This window comes from Arachis hypogaea, chromosome 3 (genome assembly GCF_003086295.3).
Source record: "Arachis hypogaea cultivar Tifrunner chromosome 3, arahy.Tifrunner.gnm2.J5K5, whole genome shotgun sequence".
Classification (NCBI taxonomy): Eukaryota; Viridiplantae; Streptophyta; class Magnoliopsida; order Fabales; family Fabaceae; genus Arachis; species Arachis hypogaea.
In genome coordinates, this window is record NC_092038.1 from 34391421 (window position 1) to 34402504 (window position 11084).

The following is an 11084-nucleotide window of genomic DNA, read 5'->3' on the forward strand; positions in this document are numbered from 1 at the left end:
ACATAATCATATTCATTTTTGACTTTCTTTATCAGGTCAGAAAGTCTAACAAATTTTCACCAGCCTTAGGAAATATATGTCTTACTTTGAGTATGTTGGGGTCAAACTGAATTTCTTGATTCACCAATGCCTTGACAACAAACTCATCAAATTCAACAAAGTTCGAGGTCAACTCGCAAGGATTTTTGCCAACCGTTGTATCTAGTATCTTGTTAGGCAATTTTAACTTGCTTTTAATAATTTCCTTCTTTGGGAATACTTTTTCTTCGATAAAGTTAAGAGATTGACACATAAAATGAGATTTGTCTTTTGTTTCGACTGCAAACACATCATTTTCGACCTTCAACTCATAATACATCACACAACCAACAAAGGCTACTATTTCTTCTTCAAAAAGTTCTCATCTTCTTGCTCTTTTTCTTTTTGTAATTGTTACGGACCCGTTCCCGGGTCCCCCCCAGTTCGGACCAACCTCCAACCCAAATAACTAGGCCCTGACCCTACCTCGCAGCCCAAACCGGCCCTACAATACTAACCGACATTCAAAATCAAATATCCCTCTTATCTTAATAAATAAGATAAGATAACTAAGCCAAGCTATATATAGGAGAGCCAGAGGCCCCTTCATGTAGGTCACTCATTCTACACACCTTATATCTCTCAGATCCATTCTGACTTGAGCGTTGAAGTGTCTTTGCAGGTACAATCCCCCACTGCTCTAATCAGACGATCTGACAACTGCCTCGACTCGCAAGTGCCCAATCCATCTCACTACCTATACTAGAGACTTCTAGTATAGTAACCTTTCGATCTGTCAGACATTGTCCACCAATTGAGAAAGGTCAATAAATTGTTGGTTAACTAGCTTCTTTCTAATTTTGAAGTCAAGTCCATTAATCAATATCTTAACAATTTCAGGTCGTGGGATCAAATTATGACACTTATTTCTCATATTTTTTAATCGAATAAGACAATCTTCCATCATCACTAAGTTGGATTTTTTTTAATTGAGAATAAATCAGAGAGTGTAACTTTTAGTTATCCTTTAAAAAATTGATCATGAAAACTCTTCTCTAATTGTTTCCATGAAGGATCGACTTAGGCTGTAAATTTAAAAACCAAGTGAAAGCATTCGCAGTAAAAGAAGAAGAAAAGTGTTCTGAGGGTTACCTGAAACATTGATTTGGGATTGAACGTGAGGTCTAGATTTCTTATGAGGTAGCGTCCGACATGTTCTTACGCCAAGGTGCCCCGGGGGGGGGGGAGGTGGTACCTGCAAGAGACTCCGATACTTAAGTCAGCAAGGGCTTTAGGCAAGTTTTAGTATACTAGAACGTAAAAAATACCTAAGGAGTGTTAGTGTATTTATAGTAGGGCTCATAACCACCTTTGTTGGAGTAGTTCCACATTTATTAATGGATAACCGTTCTCTTTATCTGGGGAGTTTGTTAGGATTTATCTTTTAGCGGAGATAGAGATAGTTAAAGAAATTTGTGGAGGAAGTTACTTGTTTGGGCAAGTAGAGTTGGGCTCCTTCATGGTGTCCAACCTCTTTAAAGAGGTCGGGTATGTGTAGAGGCCTCCTCTTTGGGTTGGGCATTTTATCCTTATTGGGCCTTGCCTTTTATGAATTAGAGCCATGGTATGAACAGTGCCCCTGCTTGAGTCCGAGCTTTAAATGAGATCAGATTCAAGCATTTCGTGACTCCAGCCTCGATGTCAGGTACGCCATCTTCAAGAGGTTGGGTACTCGACATATTTTTGAAATTTTGAAATTTTGAACGTTGTCTCTTTAAATGAAGAGCAAATGTTTGCGATAGTTTTCTTGAAATTTGCGCACGTCTTTAATAGGGGAACAAAAGGACTATTTTGCCCATTCTCTCTTATAAAATGCTCCATGTTTTTCTTCTTCTTTGGTAGCTTTGTTTGAACTATGGTTGCTTTGCTTACTAGGAACCTTTTTGAAAACTGTTTTTGCCACCGAAAACTATTTTTTGTCGTCGGATATTACTTATTAAGAACGTTTGATTGTTTCTAGAATTTGGACTGACTTGTTGGTTGCGTATGTGACTTGTTGGTTGCATTTGTGTTGCCCCCAATGGTGTCATTGTTGTCGATGCAGGAGAGATGCCATTTCTGCTTATACTTGCTTTGAAAAGATGTTTTTCAAATCGCGTTTTGCATTTTGTTTCTTTTGTCCAACTTCTTTTGAATGATGCTCGAGTTTTGTAGTGACAATTTCTTTATTGTATTTATAGGTGTAGCTTTTATGTCTCAGTTAGTCATAAAAGATATGTCGACAAAAGTCCCCCCTCTCTTTTGACTTGGGTCCTTATCGTTGTCCCGTAGTTGATAAGGAGTATTGTGAGGTGTTCTATAGACATAATAGATTATATGAGAATAGAGAGGATGAGAGGAATTACGAGATAGTGGTACCTGATTCGAGGAGAGGGTGTGTTTTCCTCCTTTAGACACCTCGGGACGCTCCTTTTTCTATGCCTATGATTGCTTTTTCTCAAAACTGGATGCCAAGCTTCCTTTTTTTATTTTAAAATAAATGTCCTTTAGGCTTGTAACGTTTCTCCCTCACAGTTTCACCCGAACTCTTGGGTTTTTTTAAAGATTTATCAGCTCTTATGTCGGGGGCTCGGTGTCCGACCTTCGGTTAAGGTCTTTTTCCATCTTTTTGTTTCGACCAAACCTGGGTCTTCGAAAGGAAAAATTTATTGGCTTTATTTTTGTGTTGTTCAAGGTAAAAAGTTTTTTTTCCATTTTTGATGAGTCCTTCCATAATTTTAAGAACTATTTTTTCAAAATCCAAGCTATAGAAGAGGTCTGTCCTTTCTTTTTGGACGAGAATGAGGAATCCTGCTTCCTTTTATACTGGCAAGAAAAATCTGTTATAACCAAGTATAGCGTAGATACCTTAGATGAACTTGAGAAGGGTATGGTAGACATATTGGAAGAGTGCTAGGGCCGGACTCCTCACTTGGACATGAAGAGATTCTTAGGGGATCCTGATCTACTCCGGTCTGAGCTAGGTAGCCTTCTTTCCTTAGCTTTTTGACTTTGGCTGTATTATTTATGATTAATGTGTTTTTTTGTTTATTTTATAGAAAAAATGGCTCTAAAATCTGCAGCAATGAAATAACTTCACCAAACTAGGAAAACTATTGTAGCTCGTGGTATTCAGGAAAAAGAGGCTAGGGGTACTTCTGCCCGACCTTTGCCTAAGAAGTCAGAATCGGATTCTTCTACTCATAAGAAGATCATTTCCACTCCGTCAAGTCAGTTGGTCTCTCCCAACCCTCCTTCATAGAGTTCGGTTGCTCTGCCTTCCCCTTCATCTTCAGGACCCCCCTAAGAAACAAAAGACTGCTGAAGAGGCGAGCATTTACGATAAAGGGTTTGAAGGGTTTGCTTGGAGTGAGAGGAATATTCTTTCCCATAGTTGCATCAGCATAGATGATGTGGCTATTCAAACTATCACAATCTTATGGCCTGCCATGGCATTTGGCTAGCAGGAGTGTGTACGTCTCTAGCCAAGGAGTCAAAAAAGACTCCCCTCTACACCACTCAGAGCTCTCTTGAGGCAGTCCGAGCTAAAGTAGAGAGGTTTAAAGAGATAAAGAAGGAGCTGGAGGAGGAGAGAAATGGGCTGCGTCTGACTTAGAAAAATCCTGGTCTCGGGTAAAGAAGGCAGAGGCGACTGCGACCATGGTAGAGGGGATATAGAAGAAAGCAGAAGAAAGCTATACTCAGGTTTTTGGGGAGAAAATTGATCTTCAGGAGGAGTTAAAAAATGCCAGAGAGGAACATGCTTCTCTTCAGGAGGATGTAGTCGAGGGAATGGACAAAATGTTTAATAACTTGAAGGCTCATGTCCAAGTCCTTGCTCCTAGGGTCGTCCTCTCCTTGTTTAGCCAAGACAATATTGTGGTTGACGGAAAGATCGTACCGGCCCCCGAGGATGATGAAGAGCCATTGCCCGACCCAAAGTCTTTAAGTACCGGGGTCGTGCAAATTTCTGAGGCCCTTGAGTCTTTCTCCGAGGTGGTAAATGCCGAGCTTCCTCTTTCACCTCCTGGTGCTATCCCGGTTGTGCTGGTTTCTGTTCATCCTCCGATCCCTCCTGCCCGAGGCGAGGATGTCATGACTGGGAAGGCCCTTAACCCTCTACTTTGGCTCCTCTTCATAGATTTTTTTAGTTTTTATTTTGTTGGATGACCCGAATTGTGGATCTTAATGAACAATTTTAATTTGTAATAGCTAGTAGTTTTTTGAATACTTTACTTTATAATAGTTGTAGTTTTAACAACTTTTCGTATACAACTTTCTAAAAAGATCATTTTCGCTCCTTAGATATTGAAGCTAGGTCTTTGTGGAAGTTGGAATTAGCTTTTATATAGTTGCTTAGTTTGGTGTTTAACCTTAGAAACTTTTTCGATGATGTTTCTTTGTTGAATTTAAGCAATGAATTCACTTATATAGATTTCCTTTTTAAGTTTTGATTTTGTGTAGTCAGACTTTGTTAAGTTACTTTTATACTTCATTTTTTTCCACCTTATAATTGAGGTTAGTTTTTACGAATGGTTTATGTAACTTTTTAGATTAATTTGTACCTTGTCGCTTCATCTTGCCGACCATAATGATTTTTGTGGTTTGTCGAGCTTAAATTAATGCTTTTTTTATAGGAAAATTTTATAGAAAAATAAAAATTTTATTGATAAATGAGAAATTCCTTTACATAAGCATACTTACTAAGAATTTGAGTACTCTTAGCCCTTGTTTTGGTGCCTCGTTAAAACCCCCTTTAAAAAAAATCCTTTTTAGGAAAAAATCTTAAGGTTGGAAAAAAGAGTACACTAGGGAACAAGGCTTACTTCCTAACTGTAGTACTTCTTTAGGTTACACGTGTGCCATGACCTCGGAAGTTCCCGTCCTTGTAGGTCAGACACTTTGTAGTAACCTTTCCCTAATACCTCGATAATCTTGTAGGGTCCTTTCCAATTTGCTGCTAGCTTCCCTTCACCCGGCTTCTAAACTCCAACGTCACTTAGAATCAATATAAGGTCATTTGTGGTGAAGCTTCTTTATATCACCTTCTGATTATACCTTAGGGCTATCCTCTACTTTAGTGCTTCCTCTTTAATCCGAGCTCGTTCTCAGACTTCTGGGAGGATGTTGAGCTCCTCCCTTTGTGCCCGAGTATTGGCCCCTTCATTGTAGAATATAACCCGAGGTGATTCTTCAATGATTTTTATGGGAATCATGGCTTCCATTCCGTAAGCAAGTTAGAATGGGATTCCCTTGTTGTGAAATGAGGGGTTGTCTGATATCCCCATAAGACTTGAGGGAGTTAGTCTATCCATGCTCCCTTTGTCTCTTGTAGTCGGCATTTCAGCCCGGCCAGTATTGCTTTGTTTGCTGCTTCAACTTGTCCATTGGCTTGAGGATGTTCCACCGACATGAATTGGTGTTTTATTTTTAAATCAACCACCATATTTCTGAAGGATAAGTCGGTAAACTGGGTTCTATTATCCTGGTGATGGAGTGTGGAACTCTAAATCTGGTGACAATGTTCTTATAGAGGAACTTCTGACTTCTTTGGGTAGTGATAGTTGCTAATGGTTCTGCCTCGATCTATTTAGTAAAGTAGTCAATCCCTACTATAAGGTATTTGACTTATCCTGGAGCTTCGAAAAATGGTCCAATGAGATCGAGTCCCCATTCTGCAAATGGCCATAGTGAGGTAACACTAATAGTTCTTCGGGAGGTGGCACATGGAAGTTGGCATGCTTTTGACAAGGCAGACACCTTTTAACAAACTCGACGGCTTCTTTTTGCAAGGTCGGTCAGAAGAAGCCGGCCCAGATCACCTTCTTTGCTAGTGATCGGGATCTCAGATGGTTTCCACATATGACGCTATGTACTTCCTCTATGACCTCTTTTGTGTTAGAGGTCGGAACGCACTTTAAGAGAGGTGTAGACATCCCTATTTTATACATTGTGGACCAATGTGTAGTTTTGTGCCTCCCTTATGAGCTTTCAGGCCTCCTTTCTATTCTTAGGGAGGATATCAAATTTGGGATAGTTGATTATAGAGGTCATCCATCCTAAATTTTGATTAGATATCGCCATTACTTCCGAATAGTCATCTCCCTTTAATATTGATGGTGCATGTAGGGTCTCCTGGATGAGGCTTCTATTGTTGTCCCCTAGCTTGGTGTTGGCCAATTTGGAGAGGGCGTAAGCTCGGGGATTACATTCCCGGGTTATATGTCAGACTTCACCTTCTAAAAACTATGCTAATTGTTCACGTGCTTCATCTAAGTATTTCTTCATGTTATGGTCTTTAGCTTGATAGGTACCGTTAATCTATGAAGTTACTACTTGAGGGTCACTGAACACTATCAGTCTTTCTGTCTCCACTTCTTTAGCCAGTTTCAAGCCAACAAATAAGGCCTTATATTCTTCTTGGTTGTTAGAAGTGGGAAACCTGAACCTTAATGAGAGTTCTATCCGAGTTCCTTGTTCGTTTTCTAGGATAACTCAGGCTCCATTGTCGGGTTTATTAGATGACCCATCTACGTATAGGCTCCATGTTGTAGGGCTTCCCTGACTTTTGGTATATTCAGCAATGAAGTTGGTGAGATATTGAGATTTGATTGTTGTTCGAGCTTCATACTTTAGGTCGAGATGATTCAGGCATAGGCTCTTTAGCAGCAGAACGCCTCCTCTTCAAAGTACTTGGCCGAGAGAGAGTATTGGGTTGGAGCCATTGGCTTGGAAGATGAAGGATACCTTGAAGTTGTTTTAGTACATGCAATTAGATCGGTGTGAGGAGGAGAGGTTGGAAGAGAAGGTGATGGTGTAAAAGGTTGATCTTTGGAGCGAGGAGAAGTTCTAGGTTTTTTAGAGACTTTGAAGATTTTGGCCTTGGGACTCTTTTGAATAATAGTTTTCTTCCTCATTGGTGTAGAATAAGGGTTTCGCACAAACAAGACACTGATGATAGTGGGAAGGAACTGAAGAGGTTGTAGAAGGAGTTATGAAGAGAGAGATTTGGTAACTTCAACAAGAATGGGGTTTCTTGAAAACTTGCAACTGCATCACTTATGACTAGACCTTGAAAAGACTTGACATCGTTCAAAAAAATTTGATTTGATTTTATTAAAAATAAAATACTGGGTAAAACAAAACTAATTTTAAAATGAAACCTTTTTCACTAAAAGATAACACATAAAGTCACACATGGATGATGTAACACTCATTGGGCCCAAAGATAATAGAATTTAAAGAAATATAACGGACCACGAGAACTCTGAACTGAAAGGTTGGCCCAGAAGATTCAGAACTTGCCATTGAGCCCAGAAATTAATATTCAGGATGATGGTTCTTCATTTGTCCAGAATTTTCTCTTCCCAGTCTGAGAGAAAAAACTTCAACAAACACATAAGCAAGTTTCAAATAAGGAATCATAACTCATAATGCTTAGATTTGTTCTTAGTTTACTAAATCTGTCCTCAGCTAGAGATTTGGTGAAAATATAAGCTAATTAATCCTCTTATTTAACAAATTGAATGTTAATATTCTCTTATTGAGTGAAATCTCACTTCAATATGTTTAGTTCTTGAGTGCAATACTGAATTTTTGGAAATATTTATAGCACTCATATTGTCACACAACAAGGGAATGTTATCAGCATTTAATTTGTAATCAGCAAGTTGAGTTTTCAACCAAAGAAGCTGAGAACAACAAGAGAAGGCAGCAATATACTTAGCCTCAGCAATGGATAAAACCATTGTGGATTTCTTCTTACTAGAGCAGACATTTAAAGACCTTCCAAGAAAATAGTGATGATCGGACTTTTGTGTGGTATAGAATTTTGCTAATGAAATCTCGTTGCAAGTATAGTTTCTAAACCAACAATAATCCTTTCGTACAAAAATTTGTTTATCACAAGTACAAACCCCTAAAATTAATAACCGAAGTATTCAAACCTCGGGTCGTCTTCTCAAAAGAATTTCAGGGTAGTGTTCTTGTTATTGGTTATGAGTTGTATATTTTGGGGTTTTGGATGAGAAACATAAAAAATAAATGGCAATGAAAATCAAATGATAAAGTGGTCTTGGCAAGGTTTGGTGGTCATAGATCTCTATCCTCATCACTAATCACATCATGATAATTGCAAGGATCAATCTCATCAAATCATCCTCTAACTAGTAAAGAAAAGTCAAATGAGCTATATCAATCCAAGTCCATAGGTCCTAACTATTCACTAATTGAATTAATGAAAGCTAGAGTCAATGGCTATCAATCATTAATCACTTGGGCATTAGCAACTCAAGAGTTCCTAAATTACCATCCCAATCCAGGAACATAAAATTCTACTCTAACATCCTTCCAAGCATTTTATCAAACACTTGGGAGGCACAAAAGAAAAGCATAGTAAATTGCAACAAGAATGGATTCTAAAAATAATTAATTACAAGGAATTAACAACAACAATCAAGGAAAATACAATTAACATGAATTACCTCAGATTGCATTAAATGAAAATAAGAAGAACAAGAGTAGATCAACTTACAAAGTGTGGAAACAAAATAGAGGAAATTGCAACTAGAGAGTAGAAGAACAAGATGTAGAAATATAGAATTGAAAGGTAGAAGTAGATGAAAGCAAAGATTAAAGCCTAGATCTATGAAATTCTAACCTAAACCTAATCCTAATTCTAGAGAGAAGAGAGAGCTTCTCTCTCTAGAAAACTAGCACTGAAACTAGATCTAAAGTCCTAAAATGTGTGTAATGAATGGAATGGTTGGAATCCCCCCTTTTCCTTCAATCCTTGGTCCTTTAAAGCATTTTGGCACCAAATTTAGTTCCAAACTGATCCCCGCAGCTTCTGTGAATTCCCTGGGCATGATTTCACTCAAAATTCACGTGCCAGCATCGACGCGTACGCGTACAGCACGCATACGCGTCCATGGGGTTTTTGCAATTCGTGCGTATGCGTCTAGTGCGCGCGCGCGTCCATAGACTTGTCCCAAATCTTTGGCTTTTCATGATTTCTCCACTTTTCATGCTTTCTGTTCATACCCTGGGTCGAGCTGTCCGAGTCGAGATGTTTAGTAGCAAAGCGACTGACCTCTTTAGGTCAAGCGGACCAACTTCTTCGTAAAAGAACTCGGCCAAATCGACAGGAAACCCAAAGTTGGGCCCAACTCAAGGAATACGACCCCGATCCAAAGGCAGCCCAAGCCTATAGAGATAAGGGCGGTTCCATGGAAGATAAGCTGACCTCGACAAAAGATAAGATAAGATGAGATAACTAATTTATCTTATCCAAAGAAGGTCACATCTCACCATTATAAATACACTGGAGCACCCAGGTATAACTCATACTCTGATACTACTCAATACCTGCTTAATACCCTTGCTAACTTAAGCATCGGAGTCCCTTGCAGGTACCCCCACCATTCGGTGACAAAGGATCAGCAGCATTCTCAGTTCCACAAGTCGGACACACCAGCTCCGGCCGCTATACACCTGGCAGACACGTCGGCTCCGACCAACACAGAAGATCTCGAACGAGATCGACCTATAGTTTCAGGTAACCATCGGAACATTGGCGCTGTTGTCGGGGAACCCGGAAGTCATCCCATCACCATGGCGGACGACCATGACAATGACCACGACTCAGATCTAGAGGATAGAACGCCGCACAAAAACGCGGACACTACACCAAAGGATACTCCTCAACTTAACAACAAAAGGATTCTCTAAACGCCGGAGCTATAGAGGCGCTTCAAGATCGATTAAAGCAACTCGAGAAAGAAGCCCAACATCAACGTGAAAAAGAAGAGGATCTACATCGGGAGATAAGGCGACGCCGGGAATTAGAAGATAAGCTTCTAAAACTCGAAGTCGATCTCAAAACCAAAGCTACTCGATCCACTCCAGAGGATAGCTCTCACAAGGATCAAGATCCATTCACCAGGAAATCATGAAGACCAAAATCCCAAAGGACTTCAAACTTCCGGATATGACTCTGTACGACGGCACTTCAGACCCCAACCATCACCTCAACAATTTCAGAAGTAGAATGTACCTTACTGACGCCTCGGATGTAGTTCGCTGCAAAGCCTTTCCAACAACTCTTACCAAGACAGCCATTAGATGCTTCGACAGCCTGCCTCCAAAGTCCATCTCGAGCTTCGACGACCTGGCCAAAAAGTTTCTGGCCAGATTTTTCATACAAAAAGATAAGGCTAAACACGCCCCCAGCCTACTAGGAATCAAGCAAGGAGATCGGAAAAGTCTTCGTAACTACATGGAAAGATTCAACAAAACATGCATGGACACACAAAGTCTACCAACAGAAGCTACCATTATGGGCCTCATAAATGGCCTACGAGAAGGACCTTTTAGCCAATCTATATCTAAGAAATACCCTGCATCCCTGGATGAAGTACAAGAACGGGCGCAGAAGTACATCAACGTGGAGGAGAATTCACGACTTGGGGAAGCCTCGAGGTTCGGTTCCGCCTACCGAGACAAAAATAAAGAATCCAAGAAAAAGAAAGATCGCTCCGGGGAGAAAATAAAAAATATCATAACTACACCCCTCTTAGGGTATCCTTGGTAGATGTTTACAAAGAAGTCTGCCATACGGAAAAAATAACCCCAGCTCAGCCACTCAAAGGCAAAAGAGGAAGAAGGGATGAAGATGTCGGACGGTCTGAGCGATCACCTCGCACACCGAAAAGACACGTCAACATGATACACGGTGGATTTGCGGGAGGAGGAATCTCCAAATCATCCCACAAGCGGCATCTCAAAGAAGTATACCATGTCGAAGGAAAGAAGGAAGCGCCAGACATCCCAGCAATTACGTTTACCAAAGAAGACGCATTCGGATTCATCCCAGGACACGAAGACCCCAAGGTCATCACTATCATACTGGCAAACGCCAACCTCCACCGTACATTAATTGACCAAGGAAGCTCCGCCGACATCTTATTCAAAACTGCCTTCGACAAGCTCGGCTTAGAAGAAAAAGAGCTAAGAGCATACCCGAACAG